The 25418-nt window shown below is 36.9% G+C and overlaps 1 protein-coding gene and 2 pseudogenes across 5 annotated transcripts in view; all 3 read left to right on the top strand.

The window, feature by feature from the left end:
* Window positions 1–25418, top strand: part of COL4A5 (collagen type IV alpha 5 chain) — a 229982-nt gene that overhangs the window by 29162 nt on the left and 175402 nt on the right. The window lies entirely within an intron of this gene.
* On the top strand, window positions 2283–3921 carry LOC113931431 (annotated as a pseudogene).
* Window positions 14313–15116, top strand: LOC113931181 (annotated as a pseudogene).

The following is a 25418-nucleotide window of genomic DNA, read 5'->3' as shown; positions in this document are numbered from 1 at the left end:
CTATTTTCTTATTAATCTTCTGTCTATATGTTTTGTCCATTTTTGAAACTTGGTTATTGAAGTCTCCAACTATTATTGTACAACTATCTAATTCTGTCTTTAAGCCTGTCAATATTTGCTTCATATATTTGGGGCTTTTTTGTTTGGTATGTATGTTTAAAACTGTTATAAATTATTGATGCATTAACTTAAAAAATATGTACAAGATAATGTCATTCTTTGTGTCTTGTAACAGGTTTTGGCTTAAAGTCTAGTTTGTCTGATATTATAGCCAGCCACTGTAGCTCTCTTTTGGTCATTATTTACATGGAATATCTTTTTTCTTTTTTTAACTTTGAATCCATTCTGCCAATCTCTGCCTTTTGATTAGGGAGTTTAATCCATTTCCATTTTACATAGTTACTTATAAAAGGGATTTACTACTGCTGTTTTGCTATTTGTTTTCTGTATGTCCTTACACCCTTTTTGCCTTTCATTTTCTCCATTCATTTCTTCTTTTGTGTTTAATAGATTTTTTTGTATTGTAACATTTTTATTCTCTTTTCATTTCCTTTTGTTTATTCCTTTTACATATTTTCTTAGTAGTTACCCTGGAGATTAAAATTAATGTACTGGGTCACCTGGGTGGCTCAGTTGGTTAAGCGTCTGCCTTCAGCTCAGGTCATGATCCGAGGGTGCTGGGATCGAGCCCTGCATTGGGCTCCCTGCTCAGTGGAGAGCCTGCTTCTCCCTCTCTCCCCTGCTCCTGCTCTATCTCTCGCTATCTCTCTCTCAAATAAATTCTTTAAAAATATAATAAAATAAAATTAATTGACTAAATTTATAACAGTCTGATTTGAATTGATATCATATTGTTCTTCTCACAGGTTACATCTGTAATACATTGTGTGCCCTATAACATATTTATAAATACCTTTTTATGCATTTGGTTTTTAAATTATACAGGAAATAAAAAGGAGTTACAAACTGAAAATATAATATACTGGCTTTTATATTTACCTCTATAGCTACCTTTACCAGAGATCTTTATTTCTTCATAAGGCTCTGAGTTACTGTCTTGTGTCCTTTCATTTCAGCTTGAAGAAATTCCTTTAGCATTTCTTTTTTTCAATTATGTTATGTTAATCACCATACATTACATCATTAGTTTCTGATGTAGTGTTCCATGAACCTTTAGCATTACTTGTATGGCAGTTCTACTGGCAATGAACACCCTCAGGTTTTATTTATCTAAGCATGTCGTAATTTTACCTCCATTTTTGAAGGATGGTTTTTGCTAGATAGGGAATTCTTTATTTTCAGTGTTCTTTTACTTTTAGTACTTAAATATGTCATTCCACTGCCTTCTGGCCGCCATGGTTTTTGATGAGAAATCAACTATTTATTGAAAATCTCTTCTTTGTGTTGAGTTGCTTCTCTTTTGCAGCTTTACAGATTCTCTTTGTCTGTGTCTTTGACAGTTTGATAAGAATGTGTCTTGGATCTCTTTGAGTTATCCTACCTGGAGTTTATTGAACTTCTTGAATGTGTAGATTCATGTATAATCAAACTTGGGAATTTTGCAGCTACTATTTCTTAAAATATTCTTAGAAAGAATATTTAGAGACACCTGGGTGGCTCAGTTGCTTAAGTGTCTGAGTCTTGGTTTCGGCTCAGGTCATGATTTCAGATGACGTGAGATTAAGCCCCACGTCAGGCTCTGCACTGAATGTGGAGCCTGCTTGAGATTCTCTCTCTCTCTCCAACTGCCTCTCCCTACCCTCCTCAAGTGCACTTTCCCTCTCTCAAAATAAATAAATAAAAATATTTTTAAAAAAATATTTAAATATTCTTTTCTGTTTTCTTTGGTACTTCTAAAATGTATATTTTGTTCAGATTGATGAATGTCCCATAGATCTCCTGGCTCTGCTCATTTATCTCCATTCTTTCTGCCACTCATACTGGATAATATCAATTTTTGTATCTTCAAGTTTATTGCTTTTTTTCTTCTGCCTGCTGATATCTGATGTTAAACACCTCTACTGAAATTTTAATTTCAAATATTGTGCTTTTTAGCTCTGGAATTTCTATTTGGTTCCTCTTTGTACTTCTCTGACTTTGTTGATATTTTCCTTTTGTTCCATATTGTTTTTCTGGTTTCATTTAGTTCTTGGTCCATGGTTTTCTTTAGGTCTTTGAGTATATTTAAAACAATTGTTTTGAAGTCTTTGTCTAGCTTTTTTGCAATGGGTTTGCCACCAGAACACAGGTGTCATGAAAACCACCACTAAACCTAAACCAGAATGGGAAAGGAAAAGACTCATATCAACATTGTCATTGTCATCATTGAACATGTAGATTTGGGCAAGTCTACCACTACTGGTGGTCATTTGATCTACAGATGTGGAATCAACAAAAGAACTATCAAAAAATTTGAAAAGGAGGCTGCTGAGTTGGGCAAGGACTCCTTCAAGTATGCCTGGATCTTGGATAAACTGAAAGCTGAACATGAATGTGATATCACCATTGAAAATTTGAGACCAACAAGTATTATGTGACCATCATTGATGCCACAGGATACAGAGACTTTATCAAAAACATGATTACAGTCACATCTCAGCCTGACTATGCTGTCCTGATTGTGGCTGCTGGTGTTGGTGAATTTGAAGCAGGTATCTCTAAGAACCCGCAGACCTATAAGCATGTCCTTCTTGCTTACACAGTGGGTGTACAATAGTTAGTTGTTGGTGTTAACAAATGGATTCTACTGAGCTACCCTACAGCCAGAAGAGATATGAATAAATTGTTAAGGAAGTCAGCACCCACATTAGGAAAATTGGCTACAACCCTGAAACAATAGCATTTGTGCCAATTTCTGGTTGGAATGGTGACAACATGCTGGAGCCAAGTGCTAACATGCCTTGGTTCAAGGGATGGAAAGTCACCCATAAAGATGGGAATGCCAGTGGAACCACACTGCAGCTCTGGATTGCATTCTGCCACCAGCTCATCAAGCTGACAAGCCCTTGCGTCTGCCCCTCCAGGACGTCTACAAAATTGGTGGTATTGGTACTGTCCCTGTAAGCCGAGTGGAGACTAGTGTTCTTAAACCTGACATGGTAATCACCTTTGTACCAGTCGATGTTAAATGTTAAAACTAAAGTAAAGTCTGTTGAAATGCACCGTGAAGCTTTGAGGGAGGCTCTTCCTGGGGACAATGTGGGTTTCAGTGTCAAGAATGTATCTGTCAGGGTGCCTGGGTGGCTCAGTTGTTAAGCATCTGCCTTCGGCTCAGGTCATGATCCCAGGGTCCTGGGATCGAGCCCTGCATCGGGCTCCCTGCTCCACGGGAAGCCTGCTTCTCCCTCTCCCACTCCCCCTGCTTGTGTTCCCTCTCTTGCTAGATCTCTCTCTGTCAAATAAATAAATAAAATCTTTCAAAAAAAGAAAAACAAGAATGTATCTGTCAAAGATGTTCATTATCCTGAACTATAGAGGCCAGATCAGTGCTGGATATGTACCTGTGATGGATTGCCACACAGCTCACATTGCTTGCAAGTTTGCTGAGCTGAAGGAGAAGATTGATTGTTATTCTGGAAAAAAGCTGGAAGATGGTCCCAAGTTCTTGAAATCTGGTGATGCTGCCATTGTTGTTAGGGTTCCTGGCAAGCCTATATGTGTTAAGAGCTTCTCTGACTATCCTCCTCTGGGTCATTTTGCTGTTGGTGTCATGAGACAGACAGTGGCTGTGGGTGTCATCAGAGCAGTGAACAAGAAGGCAGATGGAGCAGACAAGGTCACCAAGTCTGCCCAGAAAGCTCAGAAGGCTAAATGAATATTATCCCCAATACCTGCCAACCCAGTCTTAATCAGTGGTGGGAGAACAGTCTCAGAACTCTTTGTGTCAATGGACCATTTAAGTTAATAGTAGAAGACTGGTTAATGATAGCAATGCACTGTAAAACCTTTGGACGGAAAGGGGAATTTTTTGTGGACCATTTGTGTGTGTGTGTGTGTGTGTGTGTGTGTGTGTTTGTGTATGGCAATTTTAAGTCATCAGTTTTTAAAATCAGTACTTTTTATTTTTTTTAAAGATTTTATTTATTTATTTGAGAGAGAGAGAATGAGAGATAGCACGAGAGGGAAGAGGGTCAGAGGGAGAAGCAGACTCCCTGCTGAGCAGGGAGCCCGATGCGGGACTCGATCCAGGGACTCCAGGATCATGACCTGAGCTGAAGGCAGTCGCTTAACTGACTGAACCACCCAGGCGCCCTAAAATCAGTACTTTTTAATGGAAACAACTTGACCAAAAATCTGTCACAGAATTTTGAGACCCATTAAAACAAAAGTTTAATGAGAAAAAAATATATAAAAATAAAATTTTTGTCTAATAACCAGCATTTGGACTTTCTCAGTGATAATTCCTGTCAGTTATTTTTTTTTTCTTAAATGGGCTACACTTTCCTTTTACTTTGTCATATTTGGTTGAAAGCAGAATTTGATTATTTTAAATGTGGTAACTGGAAATCAGACTTTGCCTTTTACCAGAGTTTCCTTGTTTTTATTGTTGAGGGCTGCCGTTATTCATTTGTTTAGTGGCTTTTACAACCTGTTTATGCAGAGCCTCTATCCGTAGTCACGTATGGTACTGAAATCTGTGTTCCTTTAACTTGTGCTCAGATAGTGTTTTGACAGATATTTCTCTGAATGCCAGGAACCAATAAAAGAGAGAGAAAAGGAGAACAAAAGAAAAAAAACAGAAGGAAGAAAAAATATCTCCTGTCTCTGTGCATTGGCTCTGTGTTATGGCACTCCTTTAAGACTTAGCCAGGCCATTTGCAACTCTGCCTTAGCTTTCATTCCCTGCTTATATTGTGCTTGGAGATCAGCTAGAGTGAAAGCTCAAGTTTTTCTTAGGTCTTTCCTGAGCGTGGGTCCTCCCCTGGGCATATACCTGGCTTTTTAAATTCCTCAGTATACATGGGCATTTTTCAATGCCCTATTTTTTCCAAAAAGCTCCACTGCTTTTCCTCCCAGGCTTTTGGCATCTTATCCATATGCCTAACCTCCAGTCTTTTGCCCCGGGCAACTGTGGTTTGTTCATTTACTTTACATTGTTTTTTCACAATGCCTACAGCTCGACTGTCCTGTGTCTTTTCCAGGTTAGATAAAACAAAGATAAATGCCTTGCATCGGTCCTTCAGGTGGTCGCCAGACAGGTTAGAACAGACAAACAATTCTTTGTGAATGAAATCTGCTCTGCCGTCCCTGGTACCAGGGACAAGGGTCCCACAAGTGAATGTGGCTACCCTTCTGAAAAGTGCCACTGAGCCTGGGAGGAAGCTGGGTAAGGACAAGCAAAAGCACCACGGACCTTTTCTACCACTTTTAATTTGTATTTTTCTTGATTCAACATTTATTTGGTTGTTGTAAACCTTGGGTCATTTTCCAGAGTTCTGACAAATTTGGTTTTGACAGTTCCTTCTTAATTTTTTGATGTTTCTGCAGAGGGACAGGTGCTTAGAGTTTCCTACTCCACCATTTCATTGATGTCCAAAAAAATTTTTAATACGTTCTTTCACTGTGTTTTGGAAACACAATCCCTTCCCTATTGAGCTACTTTTCACTTTCTGGGCCCTCTACTCTATTTTGTTAATCTGCTTGCCCATCCTTACACTAATATCACACTGTCTTGATTATTGTAGCTTTATGATAAGGCTTGAAATCAGGCAGTGGATGTTTGTTTGGATTGTGTTTAATCTGTAGACTAATCGACATTAACAATATTGAATCTTTGCATGTCTATGGTATATTTATTTTTTAGGTATTTAATTTTTCTTGGCAATGAAAAAATTTACATTTCAGTGTACCAGTTTTATTATTTTTTGTAGTAACTTTTTATAGATTCTTCAGGATTTCCTATATGCCATTTTTGAAAAGAGACAGTTTTACTTTTCCCTTTTCATTCTATTAGTTGTTTACTTTGCCTGTTCTGGATAGGACCTCCAGTACAATATTCAGTAGAAGCAGGGAGAGCAAAGTGGTGAGATTAGTCATTTATGCCTTGTTCCGCTTAATAGAAGGAAAGCGTTCAGTTTTTTACCATTAAATGTGATGGCAGTTCAATGGTTCTCAATTGGTTGGGGAAACTTTGCCCATAGAGGGCAATTGGCAATGTCTGGAAACATTATTGGTTGTTATGATTGGGGGCTGTTATTGGCATCTACTGGTAGAGGCCAGAGATGTTGCTAAACATCCCACAATGCACAGTACCCCCACCCACCTAGTCTGCATGACAAAGAAGCATCCAGGCCAAAATGTCAATAGTGCTGCTGCTGAGTAACTGTGTTAGTTGTGGGTTTTATGGGCTGCCTTTTATCAGATTAAAGAAGTTACCTTTTATTCCTAGTTTGGTGAGAGTTTTAATCAAAAATGGCTACTAAAATTCTGCATCTACAGAGATGATTATATAGTATTTTATTCTTTTATTGTATTTATAGAGGGAATTATTATCTTAGTCCATTCAGGTTGCTATAAGAAAGTATCACAGACGGGGGGAAAATTTATTTCTCAGTTTTGGAGGCTGGAAAATCCAAGATCAGGGGTGCCTGGGTGGCTCAGATGGTTAAGCGTCTGCCTTCGGCTCAGGTCATGACCCCAGGGTCCTGCGATCGAGCCCCGCATTGAGCCCCGCATCGGGCTCCCTGCTCAGCGGGGGGCCTGCTTCTCCCCCTCCCTCTGCTTCTCCCCCTGCTCATGTTCTCTCTCTCTCTCCGTATCTCTGTGTCTCAAATGAATAAATTAAAAAAAAAATCCAAGATCAGAGTGCTGGCAGAGTCAGTGTCTGGTGAAGTCCCCCTTCCTGGTTCGTAGACAGCTGGATCTGGATCTTGCATCAAAATCTGGATCATGGAAATGCACTTGACTTATTTGGGATTTGTGTGACTAAACTCACTCAAAGAGTCTCACATTGGGAAATGTGGAAAATAATTTTTATGCCTTTGTTGATTATCTCATTACAATTGGGCTGGAAAATACTACACGATATGACTTCACTTTAGCTTGATTACATCTGCAAAGACCCTACTTCCAAATAAGGTCACATTCTGAGGTGATGAGGTGGACACGAATTTTGGGAGGACTAGTCAAACCAGTACACCATGCATAAGAAAAATTTTTTTAATTTAAATTTTATTTAGTTAACGTACAGTGCAATGTTGGTTTCTGGAGTACTATTCAGTGATTCATCACATACAACACCCAGTGCTCATCACAACAGGTGCCCTCTTTTTTTCTGAGGTGGGGGCAGAGGGAGAAAGAGAATCTTAAGCAGGTTCCACTCCCAGCACAGAGCCTGACGCATGGCTCAATCTCACAACCCTTAGATCATGACCTGAGCTAAAATCAAGAGTCAGATGCTTAACAGACTGAGTCACCCAGGTGCCCCACAACAAGTGCCCTCTTTAATACCCATCACTCATCTAGACCATCCCCCACCCACCTCCTTCCATCACACCTCAATTTGTTCTTTATCATTAAGATTCTCTTATGGTTTGTTCCCTCTCTCCTTTTCCCCCCTTCCCATATGTTCATCTGTTTTCTTAAATTCCATCTGAGTGAGATCATATGGTATTTGTCTTTCTCTGACTGACTTATTTCACTTAGCATAATATGCTCTATCTCTATCCACATTGCAGCAAATGGCAAGATTTCATTCTTTTTGATGGCTGAGTAGTATTCCATTGGAGAGATAGATAGATAGATAGATAGATAGATAGATAGATAGATAGATATATAGATACACACACACACACACACACATCTTTATTCATTCTTCTGTTGATGGACATTTGGGCTCTCTCCATAGTTTAGCTATTGCATTCCCTCCGAATCTGTATTTTGGATCCTTTGGGTAAATACCTAGTAGAGCAATTGCTAGATCATAGGGTAGTTCTATTTTTAACTTTTTGAGGAACCTCTAGAGTGGCTACACCAAGAAAATTTTTTATTTATGCTTTCAAAAAAGATACCTTGAAAATATTTTCATTTTAATATCCTTTGGTCTAAATGCCAAATCTAAATAGTCCTATATGCAAATATTCAAATGGAATGTCTAAGATTCATATAGGATTTCCCAAAATTTTCAAAACAAGAAAAGTGGAAGAATATGATATCACTGTTATTTTTTCTAAGATTCATATAGGATTTCCCAAAGTTTTCAGAACAAGAAAATGTGGAAGAATATGATATCACTGTTATTTTTTTCTGATTTAAATTTATCAGAATAAAGCAAATGATCATTACATTAGAAAGTGTTTGGAGGAGGAGGTTTGTGAGACAGTCATCAAACTTTTGCATTCTAGTACATAATCTCCTCACCCTCAAAAAGCCCACAGTTCTGTTGAGAGACAAATTACAATATGGCATGATGAGTGTAATAGTAGAATTGTACATAGAGCACAGAACAAAATAATTATCTATATTGAGTTCTAAAACTCTGTGTGTGTGTGTGTGTGTGTGTGTGTGTGTGTGTGTAAGACAGAGGCATGGGGGGAGGGAGAAAGAGAGGGTGAGAGAGAGAGACAGAGAGAAAAGAGTTAACTGATCGTTTTTAAAGGAAAAATAAGTAAATCAAAGTTGTTTATTCTATATAGACTAATGCAAAGCTAATCACCCTCACAGTATTATAATATAGTTGCATCATATGTCCACAGTGTTGATTTATTTATTCCAAACTGTCAATTCTCTGACCAAGTATTCTCTTTTGGATCTGGAGGAGCTGCTAAAGGTAAAGCTCTCATATAGCTAATCGGAAAACTTCAGTGGGGAAATACTTAGAATGTGTAGAATAGTTAACAATACTTATAATAACTTGAAAAATTACAATACCATGAAACAAACATCAGCCTGATTAACTGCTGATTTTGTAACTGAAATAAATTGGTTCCCTTGGTTCATACCCTGCCCCAAGGTGTTTTTTAGACAGGAGAAATTAGCTGTAATAATTTGCAGAAGAAGATGTGTTGTGCTGCTTTGGATTGTTTTTCTTTTTCTTCCCCCTCCCCACCTCTCACTCCATTTGCATTTATTTTTGATTAGGTAATACATTCAGGTAGTTCAAATTTTGATAGTTATAAAAGTCTATACAATTAAAAGTTTCCCCCTCTTTGTGCCCAGCCACATAATTCTCCTTCCCAGAGGCATCCTGTGTTAACTTTTCTTGTTTTTCCTTTTAGAGCTATTTCATGCATATATAAGCATGGGCGCTTACAAACATACATGCACTTACTTATGTTTCCTTATTTTTACACATTTATTTATGTTTCCTTGTTTTTACACATTTTCTGTACTTTGCTTAAGATCATTCTATATTAGTACATAAAGAGTGATGGCTGTGTAGTATTATTCAATTGTATGGATATGCCATAATTTATTTAACCAATCCTCTATTGAGAAATACGTAGCTTGTTTCCTGACTTTTGCTATTATATTTCTGCAACGAATAACCTTGTAATAGGTCATTTCAGATGTGTACTATCTGTAGGATAAATTTCTAGAAATGGAATTGCTAGGTTGGGTGGTATGTGCCTTTGTCATTTTGATAGATATTGCCAAATTGTCCTCCATAGAGGTTGTACCAATTTACACTTACACCGGCAATAGATAAAAGTGCTTGTTTCCCCAACCCTCGCCAACACATTGTGCTATCAAACATTATATCTTTGCTAATGATAGGTGAAAAAATGATACCTCATTGTGGTTTTAATTTGCATTTATGTTCTGAGTAAGGTGAGCATTTTTTCATATATTTAAGACCCTGTGATGTTTATAAAAAATAATTCCCTTTTTATGATGGTTGGTCTGCTACTGGATTGATGGCATAATATCTTTTCTCCTTAACTTACACCTATGGGCATGGTTTTTTACATAAGAGAACAAGGGTAATTCCAAAGAACACCTTTAGGTCAAATAAACTCTAAGCCAGAACATTTTATGTGTTTTAAAAAATCACTAGCTTTCAGGGTGCCTGGGTGGCTCAGTTGGTTAAGCGACTGCCTTCAGCTCAGGTCATGATCCCGGAGTCCCGGGATCAAGTCCCACATCGGGCTCCTTGCTCGGCGGGGAGTCTGCTTCTCCCTCTGACTCTCTTCCCTCTCGTGCTCTCTGTCTCTCATTCTCTCTTTCTCAAATAAATAAATAAAATCTTTAAAATAAATAAATAAATAAAAAATAAAAAATCACTAGCTTTTTACAATTAACTCATTGTACAGCTAACATATCATAGTTGACAAACAGCTGAACCAACATCCCCTCATAATTTGAAATGATGTAAATTACTCATTAGAAATTTAAGTCAATATTTTGTTACTTCTTATATATTGTACTTAAAAAATTTTTATATCTTAAGAAAAATAGAATTATTCTTTACTTAGAAACTTACCAATGTGTTAGAATTTACAGAGAATTATTTAAAATTATGATATGTTCTCATTTGAAATAAGTGTTTGCAGTTTTCCTTTCTCAATGCCTAAGACACATTATAGGAAGGTTAGAAGTTCACTGTATATTTATATGTGTTGGCTGATTCATAAATGGCGCTGGACTCTTGCATCATACAACAAATTGTTCTCAGAGTTTTGTCTGTGGCACTGTATATCACTTCTATTATAGCACTTATCAATGTCTGCCATGTATCATCATTATTTATGTGTCTGCCTTTCTCACTAGATTGTGAACTTCTAGAGGATATAATTTGCATTCCCCCTTTGCATTAGCTTATAGCTTTTCATAAACTCCATATGTATAAAATGTTTGTTGAATTGAATTGAATCACATTTACATTGGGGTTCTGAGGTTGAATTTTTTTTTAAAGATTTTATTTATTTATTTAATTGACACAGAGAGAGAGACAGCGAGAGAGGGAACACAAGCAGGGGGAGGGTCAGAGGGAGAAGCAGGCTTCCCGCGGAGCAGGGAGCCCAATGCGGGGCTCGATCCCAGGACCCTGAGATCATGACCTGAGCTGAAGGCAGTCGCTTAACCCAACTGAGCCACCCAGGCGCCCCTGAGGTTGAATTTTTAAAAACACTTTTCCACATTTTTTAAATTTCATTTTTATGTAATGTCTTATTCTAATGCTGCTCGAGTTTCCTTTCTGCTAATATTATTGACTTTGTATTGAAAATAATTACCAAAGTGCTTCTCTAATAATAGCATTGAAGAGGTAGATTTTTTTATTGTACATATTTCCTTACTCTTCTTCATTTTCTTCCATCAAAGTCCAACTTTAATTCTAACCACAGGCAGTTCTAAATATTTACTGGACAGTGGTGGGTAGATTGGACATTGTGGTAAGGTATATGCATTGATGGATCTCGCTAAGATTCTCAATTTATGTAGGCAATTTGAAATGTGAAATTAAAGTTATGGTCAGGGGCGCCTGGGTGGCTCAGTCGTTAAGCGTCTGCCTTCGGCCCAGGTCATGATCCCGGGGTCCTGGGATCAAGCCCCGCATCGGGCTCCCTGCTCGGCGGGGGGCCTGCTTCTCCCTCTCCCACTCCGCCTGCTTGTGTTCCCTCTCTCGCTGTGTCTCTGTCAAATAAATAAATAAAATCTTTAAGAAAAAATAAAGTTATGGTCATTACTAATATTAACTAATTTAGAAGATTCTATAACAGAGTGAACAACTTTTCAAATGGCTTTTTTTAACTTAAATTTTTACTAAAATAATTGTGGATTCACATGCAGTTCTAAGAAATAATATAGAGAGATCCTTTGTACACTTTACCTATTTCTTCCCAGTGGTGATATCTTGCAAAACTATTGTATAATATCACAACCAGGATGTTAATATTAACACGAAATTTCAGTTTATTCATATTTCACCATATTTACTTGTGTTCATTTGTGTGTGTGTTTTAGTTCTGTACAATTTTATTACATATATGGATTCACGTATCCTCCACCACAGTTAAAATACTGCACAGTTCCAACACCACAAGGATATCTGTATTGTGCTTTTATAACCACACACACCCCCATGCCCCACCCCCACTACCCTAACTCATGGCAACCCATAATCTATTCTCTATTTCTAAAATTTTGTCCTTTCAAAAATGTTATATAAATGGAATAATATAGTGTGTAACTTTATGTGATTAGCGTTTTGATCAGCATAATTCCCTGGAGATCTATATCCAAGTTCTTCTGATTATCAATAGTTTATTCCTTTTTATTGCTGAGTAATAGTCCATGTTATGTATGTACCACAGTTTGTTGAATCATTCACATATTGAAAGAAATCTGGGTTGATTCCAGTTTGGGGCTATTACAAATAAAGCTGCTATGAATATTACTGTACAGGTTTTTGTGTAAACAGAAATTTTCATTTCTTGGGCTAAATGACCGGGGGTATAATTGCTGGGTCATATGGTAGTTCCATATTTGCTTTTCTAAGATATTGTCAAAGTGTCACAGAGTAGCATTCTCTCTTTTTTAAAGATTTTATTTATTCATTTGACAGAGAGAGAGAGCGAGCACAAGCAGGGGGAGTGGCGGGTAGAGGGAGAAGCAGGCTTCCCGCCGAGCAGGGAGCCTGATGTGGGACTTGATCCCAGGACTCTGGGATCATGACCTGAGTCCAAGGTAGACGCCTAACCGACTGAGCCACCCAGGCACCCACAGAGTAGCATTCTTATCCTAAATAAGTGATCCAGTTTCTCCTCACCCTCACTGGCATATGCTGTTCTCACTATTTTTTATTTTAGCTGTTCTTATAGGTGTGTAGTGATAGCTTAATTTGGCTTCAGTTTGTGATTCTCTAATGGCTAATGATGTTGAACATCTTTTGATGTGCTTGGTTGCCACCTTTATATCCTCTTCAGTGAAATGGCTCTTCATTGTGTTTTGCCCATTTTCTAATTGGACTGTTTGTTTCTTCTTTTTGCTATTGAGTTTTTGAGTTTTTTTATATATTCTAGATTCTAGTCCTTTGTTGGATATGTGGTTTGTAAATATTTTTTTTCCAATCTGTAGCTTGTCTTTTCATCTTCTAAACAGGATCTTTTGCAGAGCAAAAGATTTAAAATTTGATGAAGTCCAATTATTCAATATCTTCTTTTTATGAGTTGTGCTTATGGTGTCATCTAAGAACTCTTCACCTAGCCCTAGATACTAAAGATATTTTGAAAGTTTTATAGTTTCATTTCTAACATTTAAGTCCATGATCCATTTTTAATTTCCCCAGTACAATTTGTTGAAAAGGCTGTCTTTTCTCCATTGAAGTGCTTTTTATACTTTCATAACAAAAAATCACCTGAGGGCACCTGGGTGGCTCAGTCCTTAAGCGTCTGCCTTCGGCTCAGGTCATGATCCCAGGTTCCTGGGATCGAGTCCCACATCGGGCTCCCTGCTCCACGGGAAGCCTGCTTCTCCCTCTCCCACTCCCCCTGCTTGTGTTCCTGCTCTCGCTGTCTCTCTCTGTCAAATAAATAAACTCTTTAAAAAAAAAATTACCTGGGTTTATTTGTGTGAATCTATTCCTTAGTTCTTTACTCTGTTCCATTGATCTAGATGTCTATTTTTTCACCAATAACATACTGTTAGCTATATAGTAAGCCTTAATATTAAGCAGACTGACTCCTCCCACTTTATTCTTTTTTCTCAAGGTAGTTTTAGGTATTCTAGTACCTGTGTTATATAAATTTTATAATTAGTTTGTGTCTATAAATCCTTGCTGGAATTTTAATTGGAATTGAATCAAACCTACAGATCAATTTGGGAGAATTGGCATATTTAGTATGTAGAGTCTTCCAATCCATGAGCATGGTATGGCACTCCATTATTTAGATTTTTTTTTCTACCCATAATAGTCTCTTTTGTGTTTTCCTTGTTTTGATGTCGGATGAAAGTGCATACATTAACCTGGATTTCAAATTTTTAGGCTTGCTGAGAATGATAAAACTCATTAATACTCATTTACTATTTATTTACTTATTCATTCATTCATTCACTCATTCACAATGCAGATATATTTATCTTGCTCCATTGCAATTAAGAGATAATATATTTTTACAGTATTAATATTGATTTTAAAGGTTATAACCCTGTAAATAAATGAGAAATTGACTGTACTAAAGAAAGGACATTAATATAGACTAAGGAAGTTTTGTAATGATATTTACTGTAAAGATTTTTATCTCTGGCACAAAATAAATATGGGCTGAGGGAGGGATTACTGACTAAAGGAATAGGACTTATCAGAGGGAGGGTGTACTCTTTGAAAAATTTCTTATTTGGCAATTTTAACCCCAGAATCGAAAGAAATTGAGGGTATGGAGCGAGTCAACTCAGGAGGTATGAGTAAGTGGTTATTTAGGAGAGAATGGAAATATGAGGGCTATGCTGGAGATTTCCTTTTATGGAGTAGTGCAAACATTTAGGTAAATTTATAACTCTTCCTTGAAATAGGAGTAACTATTTTGCTTGAGTTTTCTTGAGTTTAGTATTCATTCAACAAGTATTTATGGAGCCCCTACTACTTTCTCTGCATTTTGTCTGGACCTGTCGGTATATAGATGTTAAAAAGACAGTATCCAAAGACCCAGCAGTCACTGGCTCCCTTCTCAGTACCTGCTCCCAGCGGTCCTGAGGGCATGTGGGCCAGGGGCAGCCCCAAAGAATAGGCGGAGGGAGAGCACGTGTGCAGGTCTGTGTCTTGGCCGTGTACTCGCTGAGAGAAATGGGAGGGGGAGAATGCAAGGATAGGCCCAGGAGCCGTGGCGTCCGAAGAGAAACAAGCAGTGAAAAATCTCAATGTGGAAAATGCCCAGCAGGAAAAGGAAAGAGAACAGGGCCCCATGCAGAATGTAAAGGAATCATGCAGTTGGAGAGGAGGGTGAAGGCCAGAAGCCTGGAGGAAATGTCAGGCTGGGGTGAATGAGAGGCTTGTCTCTAATTTTCAATGAGCCATACCTAACAGGAATATTGACTACAGTGAAGTGGGGGATGATGTGGAGAAGTTCATAGGGCAGATGATGGGAATCAGGAGAAAGACTAAGGAGCAGCAAATGAGGCATCATAAGCGCTTCCAAACTCCTGAACCTGATAATCATTATGACTTTTGCCTTATATCTTGAATCCTAAGGTTTTCCCCAAGGTTAATAATGTGGCCTCTGCTCTATAAGATTGTAGTTTTGTGATTTACTTTCTCTGTAACCTTTTTGGTATTTCCACTTAGAAGTTTATAATTAAATATTGTTTTGTCTCAGTGTAAAACTTTCTGTCCAGTAGGGCAATTTCACCCAGTTTTAAGGAAAAACTATTATTTTCATAATATGAAATTAATAAAGCAGTCTAAAAGGTAAAAAAAAGGTAGGATCCCTGAGTTCATGGAATTTATAATGTAATATGATATATAATATAGCAATAACAGCATCTATAGATTTTTTCCAGCAGGTAAATGGTATGATAAATTTATTATTTGAATACATCTATTTACAGATATTAGTAGCCAGTACAAAAAGGAATACCAACCTTGTATATCAGTTTTCAAGTTACAGGGATATTTCTGATTTTACTGTTTTTTAAGGTTTTGAAATCTACATATCTGAAGTTATTGATTTGATTGGCAAATGAATTAATTATGACTTAAATAGGTGTTTTCTAAGCCATTAATACACAGCATTTTAAATATATTTGATGATTGGCAATATATGTCAAAAAGAAAGGCATGGGGTGCTTGGGTGGCTCAGTCGATTAAGTGTCTGATTCTTGATTTCAGCTCAGATCATGATCTTGGAGTCCTGAGATCAAGCCCCATGTCAGGCTCCCTGCTCATCGGGCGTCTACTTGAGATTTCTCTTCCTCTCTCTGTGCTCCTCCCCACTGTGCACGCTCTTTCTCTCTAAAAATAAACAAATCCTTTAATAAAAAAAAAGGAAAGGCATATACAACCTTTGGTATGAGAAATCTGACATAAATAAGTGGCTGATAGTGTTAAAAATATGAGTTGCCTTGTATTTTCCTCCTCATTCATGAGATCAAGGAGTCTATAGGAGCCTGTGTAAAGTTCATATTAAAATAGATACCCTCCAGGGTGCCTGGGTGGCTCAGTTGGTTAAGCAGCTGCCTTTAGCTCGGTCGTGATCCTGGGGTCCTGGGACCAAGCCCCGCATTGGGCTCTCTGCTCAGCGGGGAGTCGGCTTCTCCCTCTCTCGCTCCCTCTGACCCCCATTCTCGTGCTCTCTCTCTCAAATAAATAAAATCTTTAATAAAATACATATCCTGGAAAGCAAAATAAGTATGCTTCCTGACATGTTACAGTTGAAACCCACTATAAAATATGTTTTAGATTGAATGGCATGTTAATAGGAATATTGGGAATGATTATATATTTGAAACCATTGATTCCTTTGTACATTTCATTTGTTAGAGCACAACTGTTTATTTTTCACTGTTTTTTATTTTTAAAAAATATTTTACTTATTGGGGCACCTGGGTGGCTCATTCAATTAAGCGTCTGCCTTCGGCTAAGGTCATGATCCCAGGGTCCTGGGATGGAGCCCCGCGTCAGGCTCCCTGCTCAGCAGGGAGCCTGCTTCTCTCTCTCCTCCCCACTCGTGCCCTCTATCGCTATTTCTGTTTCTCTCTCAAATAGATCAGTAACATTTTTAAAAAAAAATTCAAAAAAATATTTTACTTATTTATTTTATTTTAGAGAGAACACGAGAGCATGGGAGTGGGGAGGGCAGAGGGAGAGGGAGAGAATCTCAAGCAGACTGAGCTGAGTGGCAGAGCTGCGGGGGCATGGGGAGGGGGGTTAATCTCATCGCCTTGAGTTTATGACCTGAGCTGAAACCAAGAGTCAGATACTTACCTGACTGAGCCACCTAGGCACCCCAAAATATAGTTTTTTCAAACAAATTAATGAATGCAGTGTGATTTGTTTCAATCTTTATTTTTAAGATTTTATTTATTTGAGAGAGAGAGTGAGTGAAAGAGAGAGCACGAGTCGGGGGAAGTGCAGAGGGAGAGGGAGAAGTAGACTCCCCGCCAAGCAGGGAGCCTGATGCTGGGCTCAATCCTAGGACCCTGGGATCATGACCTGCGCTGAAGGCAGACGTTTAACTGACTGAGCCACCCAGGCACCCCATGAATCTTTCTTTTTAAAATAAAGATTTTATTTATTTATTTGAAAGCGAAAGAGAGGGAGCGCAAGGAGGGGGAGGGGCAGAGGGAGAGGGGCAAGTAGACTCCCCTCTGAACAGGGAGCCCGATGCAGGGCTTGATCCCAGGACCCTGAGATCATGACCTGAGCTGAAGTCAGAAACTTAACAGACTGAGCCACCCAGGCACCCCTATTTGTTTGAATCTTGATTGGAGAAACAGTCTGTTTATTTTAGGAAAGTGTAGGAATATTCTGGGTTATGAGATGTAGATATCCAGTCTACCCCAAGATATGGGTGGGTTGGTTATTGTAGAATGGAACTTCCAGAGCATTCAAGAAGTGAGGCAGCAAAGAGAAGATAATTTGTTTTTGAGCTTCAGGATTCCGTATTATCTATTTGTATTTATTTTGTTTTTTCTCGTCCTCATACTTTTTGTTCCCTCTTAATATCGGCTTGCATATGGCCAACATAGCCTTTGAGGCCATTCTCTATCATGACCTCTTGGCTTCATTCCTATTGCTACCTAGGTTAATCTCTTGCTGTTTTGTAGTTCAAACTCATGGGAGGAAATCTAATCAATCTGTTTGGTATGTTTGTTTTTTCATGCTGGCCCCCTCCTAGTCTACTGGCCAGCCAAAGGATTGATTGTTTTTGAGTTACCTTGCTCCTTCCTGTTCTATAATTACCTATAATCATGCATGGGAATTCTGGATCATGTAGTATAAAACATGACTGCCTGTGGCTGCCCTTGTGTAGGGACAGTGGTCGGGACCATTTCACTTAGCAAGGACTTTCGTTGTCACTATGATTAATAATAATAAAGGATAGTTTATGAAAATATGCTACATTCAGATAGGTTTATTTAGGCCTAAAAGACAGTTTTTAAGAAGAATATCTATACTGTATTATAGTTATCTGGGGTATAATGTTGATTCGGAGTTGTCTTAGTTCTTGTTTTTAGAAAGTGGCTGATACCCTAAAGTTTACATTGCACATATTACTCTTAGAAAAACAGACAAAATTTCAGATCTTCATCTTATGATATTTATGTATGTTGTAGAAATATAACAAAATGGGGCGCCTGGGTGGCTCAGTCGTTATGCGTCTGCCTTCGGCTCAGGTCATGATCCCAGGGTCCTGGGAGAGAGTCCCACATCGGGCTCCCTGCTCCGCAGGAAGCCTGCTTCTCCCTCTCCCACTCCCGCTGCTTGTGTTCTTGCTCTTGCTATGTCTCTCTCTGTCAAATAAATAAATAAAATCTTAAAAAAAACGAAATATGACAATATGTAAATCATTTGGATACTCTCTACCATTAGTTCATTATCTATTTTGAACCTCATTAACTTTACAGAGATAACTAATTGGTTTGGTTTATCTATTCAGGCCTGTGTCAACATTTGTGTAGACTGAGCCAAGAATACAAATGCAACTGTTCATACCATATGTGTAAAACTTAAAAAATTTTTAAACCAAGTTAACAAACTATTAAATAAAATAATGTTGTAGTCCCACATTTTGACATATGACTTTATAATGAACTGGAAGGTTAGGTTTCAAGTTTAGAATTCTCAAACTCCTCACAGTTTAACACTGGAATATGATTCCCTGGGAAATCTGACTCCTAGTCCTTGGCTGGCCTCCTCTTTTCAATACCTGATTCTGTCTTGCCTGAGGGGCCTCACTGTAATGTTCTGTTTCCTTCCAGCCTATGTATACAAGCTCTGTCCATGGTCCCTATCACCAGCTTCCTTTGACAACCCTTTGGACCTAACAGTAGGCACATAGATAGCAAGATCCTCCCTCCAGAGCAGCACTTCAAAATGGGTTCCAAGAGCGAATTAAGCCATAATACCCCAAGGCATTCATTGGATAAAAATAATAAAATGTTACCAGTCTTGTACCATATTTGAGCGAATGGGCAAAATGGTTATATGAATAATTTTCTTTAGGGCTTAAGAAAGGCTAGTGGGGGCGCCTGGGTGGCTCAGTTGGTTAAGCGGCTGCGTTCGGCTCAGGTCATGATACCAGGGTTCTGGGATCGAGTTCCGCATCGGGCTCCCTGCAGAGCAGGGAGCTTCTCCCTCTCCCTCTGCCTGCTTCTCTGCCTACTTGTGTTCTCGATCTCTCTGTCAAATAAATAAATAAAATCTTAAAAAGAAAAGAAAAGAAAAGAAAGACTAGTGGGCTGAGAAAGGCTGGTGGAGAGTAGACCTGAAGAAGAGTTCTGTGTGGGCTCATGAAAGTGGCTTGGGGATATTTGGGCAGGGAATTTCAAGATCTTGGGTACTCAAATTATGATCTAGAAGGGGGAGGCACAGGCTTCTGGTGGTTCTTTCCCTTTGGCCCTGCAGAATCTTCTCTCCTAGAACTGGGAGCAGCTGAGGAATGGCTAGTGTGGGGTCTGCTAAATTATGGGGCCCTCTTTGCCCATATCAAAGTGTGGTACTTCATGCATTAATCGTTTTTCACGTTTTACCTATTAGATGCTATGCTAATTTTTTTGGCTTGGAAATGTGTTTAGATGTAATCAGGCTTGGTTCCAATGAACATGGCAGAGTAGAGAATGCCAAAAATCCATCTTTCCACAAAAGCAGCAAATAAAACTAGCAAATATTATCAGAATCAACTTACTGGCATTCTGGAAACTAATAAAAAAAATTACAGCAACCAGGCAAATGTTTAATCAAAGAAAAAGCAGTTACTTTTTAAGAGAGCTTTGTGGCATTTTAACTTACCTAGTCTCCATTCCCTGCTCTCTAGTTTGGCAGAAGCTTTCAAATGCCCTCATTCTTAAAGAATTGTGGTCATTTATTTTGACCAGTTTGGTGGCTCCCTGAAGGACTAGCTCAAAAGACTTGCCCTTATTTTGCCTAACTCAGAACTCTCCCAAGGCTGAGGTAGCTACTTGGGGGGCATTGTGGAAAACATAAAGGCAAATATATTAACCACTGCCTCCCATGGCAAGGAATAACAAACAAACAATAAAGATCAACTGAAAATATTTGGGTATATAGGTATCTCTTTGAGACCCTTCTTTTAATTCTTTTGAGTACTCAAAAGTGAAATTGCTGGATCATATGGTAATTCTATTTTTAATTTTTGAGGAACTGTTTTCCATAGCAGCTACACCATTTTACATTTCCACCAACAGTGTTCAAGAGCTCCAGTTTCTCCACATCCCCACCAACACATAGTTTTTTCATAGTAGTCATCCTAATTGGTGTGAGGTGCTGTCTCATTGTGGTTTTTAATTTGCATTTGCCTAATGATCAGTGATGTTGAAAATCTTTTTGTGTACTTCTTGGCCATTTCTATATCTCCTTTGGAGAAATATCTATTCAAGTCTTTTGTCTTATTTTAATCACGTTGTTCATTGTTGAGTTGTAGAAGTTCTTTATATATTCTGGATATTAATCTCTTATCAGATTTGATTTGTATGTATTTTGGTCACTTTGATGATTGTGTCCTTTAATTCACAGAAGCTTTTACATTTGATATAGTCCAATTTATCTATTTTTACTTTTGTTGCCTGTGCTTTTGGTGTCCTGTCTAAGAAATCATTGCTAAATCCAATGTAATTCATGAAGATTTTCTTTCATGTTTTTTTCTAATAGTTTTTAGGATTTTAGCTCTTATGTTTAGGTCTTTGGCCCATTTTGAGGTTGTTTTTATTTTTTTAAATATAATGTAGCATTCATCAAGAAAGACTGAAAGGAAGGATGGAAATGGTAGAGTGAGAAAGATTTAACCTACTATATATAGCTAATTGGATGAGTAAAATGGGTAAATAAAAATAAAATATTTAACACAACTGGAGGAATTCCTATTTATTAGTAAAATATGCTTTTATAGAGATTGAAAGCTATTCCAAAAATGTCTGGCCATTTTTATTGCATTATAACCTATAATTAAATTTTAATTATTGTTCTTTTATTATGATATATAGAAGCTAAGCTATTTCCTGTGAGCAAATGGATTGATGAGTTTTGCACAAGTATGGAACATCATTGAATCTTTTACAGGATTGTAAAGATGTAACTGAAGCACCTTAAAATACAATGTTAAATTGTGACTATGCTTTGTTTACATTGTGATTTATTTTGATAATTGCCTGATACTCAGAAAATAATAAAAAATCTCAATAAGAAAATAGACTGCAACTATTTAAGCCTACAATACTTCTTTCTTATTTTTATAAATTAATTTTAAGCACAAGGCTTATATTTAAAGCTGTTTTTGACTGAGAAAATTACAATACTGAACTCTCTGTGTAGTTTTGTAGAATTTCTCTGCAAATCCAAACAGGTGTAGCATGGAGACTGCATAAAAGAAGCTGCTTCGAGGTATAACAGGACCCATTATTGAATTGCTTGAAATGATTATTCTAGAAAAATTTCACTTTCACCCATGGATTTTCTTATAGGTCAACATTTTATATAAGGGATCCTTATGGCAAATGGGTGATAGGAAGGGCAAAATAGGAGGAAAGGTCCCTAAGGAAAGATGTAATCAGTTGCAGTTAGTACAGCAGGCAGGAGGTAAGAGGACATTTGGTTCTATTTCTTTTAAAGATTTTATTTATTTATTTGACAGAGATAGACACAGCGAGAGAGGGATCACAAGCAGGGGGAGTGATAGAGGGAGAAGCAGGCTTCCTGCCGAGCAGGGAGCCCGACGCGGGGCTCGGTCTCAGGACCCTGGGATCATGACCTGCGCCGAAGGCAGACGCTTAACGACTGAGCCACCCAGGTGCCCCCATTTGGTTCTGTTTTGACATGCTAAATCTTTTATAGACAAGAAAATATTCTAGTTTCAATACATTTATGCTATCTTCTTAATTTGTGTTTCAGCATTCGATAAGCATATATTTCCAGAAGGACTTTGGCCTGTCATTATAAATTAAACACATGTTTTTTCAGATGTGTTGTTCAGTGCATTTATAGCATAGATAATGTAGAGAGAGGTTGATGTGGAAATGATTGTTTTTATAAATATTCATCCAGTGAGTCACCCACATGTTCTCAAAATGACTTATATGTATTAAGATATATGCATGGCAAATTCTACACTGCAGAAATAACGCTGATTTTGTGACAACATCAAATTAAGCTTTTCCATTCTCTCATTCTCTCTAGTCCCATGATTGAATTTCATGTCTTTGGTGATGAGTACTTAGACATTGAGTACTTAAACATACAGTCCATGTGTTCAGACTCTGGGTTAGATCAAGATGTGTAAAAACTCAGTTGTGAGTCTTTAAAAAGAAGAATAAAGATGGGAGAATCACACTACCTGATATTAAGGCCTGCTATATAGCTACAGTTAGTAAACTTAGCTATGGTAATCGTCGAAGGGTGGACCCATGAATTAATGAAACAGAAAAGAGAATCAGGAAACAGACCTACATAAATATACCCAGCTAATTTGTGACACAGAAACAAATGTAGTTCGATGAAGGAAAGGTAGCTTTTTCAACCAATGTTGCTGGAGCAGTTGTATATCCATAGACAAAAAGGTGAACCTTGACCCAAACCTCACACTTTTAAAACAATTAACTCAAATGAATCATTGACAGAAATGTAAAAATAAAACTTTAAAACTTTTAGAAAAAAATTAAGAAAGTTCTCAGTACCTGGTACTAGGTAAAGAGTTCTTACACTTGATAACAAAATGCTAACTGATGAGAGGAAATACTAATAAATTGGACTTCATCCAAATTAAAAACATTTGTTCTATCAAAGTCTTTGTTAAAAGGGTGAAAATACAAGCTATAGACTGGGCATAAATATTTGCAAAACACATGTCCATCAAAGGGTTAGTATCTAAAATATATAAAAAACTTAAAACTCATCATTAGAAGAATCTCATTAAAAAGGGATAAAAGATATGAACATAAATTTCATGTGAAAGGATACACAGATGATATGAAATTATGTTTAACATCATGAGCCATTAGGGAAATGCAAATTAAAACCACAATGAGACACTACATACCTATAAGAATAGTGAAAATAGAAGATAGTGACACTACCAAATGCTGACAATGACGTAGAGAAACTGAATTATTCATATATTATTTCTCCTTTGTAGTGATATTTCATCATGGTTTTAGTTTTCATTTTCTTATAGTTCATGACATTGAATGTCTTTTCATATGCTTATATGTATAACTTCTGTTTTGTGAAGTATCTATCCAAGTCCTTTGCCAATTTTTAAATCGGGATGTTTATTTACTGCTAACTCTTCAGATTTCTTTATATGCTTGGGATAAAAGTACTTTGTTTATTGTGTGATTTACAGTGTTTTCTCCCAGTCTATAGTTTTTCTTTTTATTCCCTTAACAGTGTTTTCAAGTTAAAAATTTAAAAATTCGATGAAGTCCAATTAATCATTTTTCTCTTCCATAGAATGTGCTTTCTTTGTCATGTCTCCAAGAATGTGTGTGTGTGTAAGACAAATTTTATTTTCTAAGAATTTTTTTGCCTAAGGAAGATTTTTTCCTCTATTTTCTTACAAAAACTTTATAGGTTTAAAGTTTAAATTTAGATATATCATCCATTTTGTGTTAATTTTTGTGTAAGATTTGGAATTTCATTCAAGGTTCATGTTTTTATGGATTTCAGTTTGAATACCATTTGTTTAAAAAGACCATTCTTTCTCCATTGAATTGCTTTTGTACCTTTGGTAAAAATCATTTGACCACATTTGCATGGTTTTATTTCCTGACTACTTTTACATTAATTTATGTGTATATCTCTTCATCACTACCACTCTGTGTTGATTAGTATAGCTTTGTCATTAAGTCTCAAAATCCTTTAATGAGTTTCTTCCACTTTATTGTATTAAAAATGTTTTAGCTATTCTACTTACTTTGTTTTTCCATATAAATTTTAATACTAACCTTTCTATGTCTACAAAAATTACTGCTATGATTATGATTGGAATTACACCAAATGTATATATCATTTTGGGTAAAATTGACATCTTTACTATATTGCATCTTTCAATCCACAAACACAATATGCATCTCCATTTATATTGTCTTCAATTTCCTCTATGAGTATTTTGTTGTAAAAATGCTAAAAAAAAATCACATAAAACTGCTCATATTTTGTTAGATTTATACTAAAATATTTTGTTAGAGTTGTTAATGATGTTTCCTTTTTAGTTTTCAATTGCAACTTGCTAGCATATAGGAATACATTCAATTTAAATTGATTTTTGCATGTTATTCTTTTATGCTACAACTTGATAAATTCACTTACTAATTCTAGGAGATGTTTCCTTGGGATTTTCTACATAGAAAATCATGTAATCTGTGAATCAAGACATTCTTATTTCTCCTTTTCCAATATGTATGGTTTATATTTTTGTTTTCTAACCACTCTGGCTAGGACTTCCAGCTTAGTGTTGAGTGAGAGAGATTCTTCTTTCCAAAATATTCAGTGTTTCTCCACTACATAGGTATATTTTATAGGTGCCTTTTATTAGGTTGAAGAATTTCTCTTATATTTCTAGCTCATTGTTTTTATTATGATTGAGTATTGAATTTTGTTAAATGCTTTTACTACATGATGTTTTTATTCTTCAGACTGTTAATTTGTAGGATTACACTGATTGATTTTCAAATATTGAACTAGCCATGCATTCCTGAGACATACCTCATTTAGTCCTGATATATTATTCTTTATGTATGTTGCTAGCTTCAGTCTGCTAATATTTTATTGGGGATTCTTGCATTTATTTCATGAGGCTGTAGTTTGCTTTTTTTGTACTTAGTGTGGCTTTGGTGTTAGCCTAATGTTGGCCTCACAAAATGAATTGGGCAGTGTTCTGTCTTCTTCTATTTCCCAGAAGAGATTATATAGAATTGTTATTATTACTTCTTCAAATATTTACAGAATTTGCCAATGAAACTATCTGGGCTTAGTGATTTTTTTTTCAGGAGGTTTAAACAATGAATTTAATTTCTTTAATAGTTATAAGACAATTAAAGTTATCTGTTTCATTTGGGGTGAGTTTTGTAAGTTGTAAACTTTTAGGAATTGGTTCCATTTCATCTACATTGTCAAATTTATGAGCATAAAGTTGTTCATAGTGTTCCCTTATTCTCATGTTAAGGTCTCTTGGATTCGTAATGATGTCTCCTCTTTGATTTCTGATACCGATAATTTAGGTGTATCTTTTTTATAGTCACCCTGGCTAGAGGTTTATCAATTATATTGATGTTTTCAAAGGACCAGCTTTTGTTTTTATTGATCTTCTCTATTG

The sequence above is a fragment of the Zalophus californianus genome, chromosome X, assembly GCF_009762305.2.
Source record: "Zalophus californianus isolate mZalCal1 chromosome X, mZalCal1.pri.v2, whole genome shotgun sequence".
NCBI lineage: Eukaryota > Metazoa > Chordata > Mammalia > Carnivora > Otariidae > Zalophus > Zalophus californianus.
This window is presented reverse-complemented; position numbering and strand designations above follow the sequence as displayed.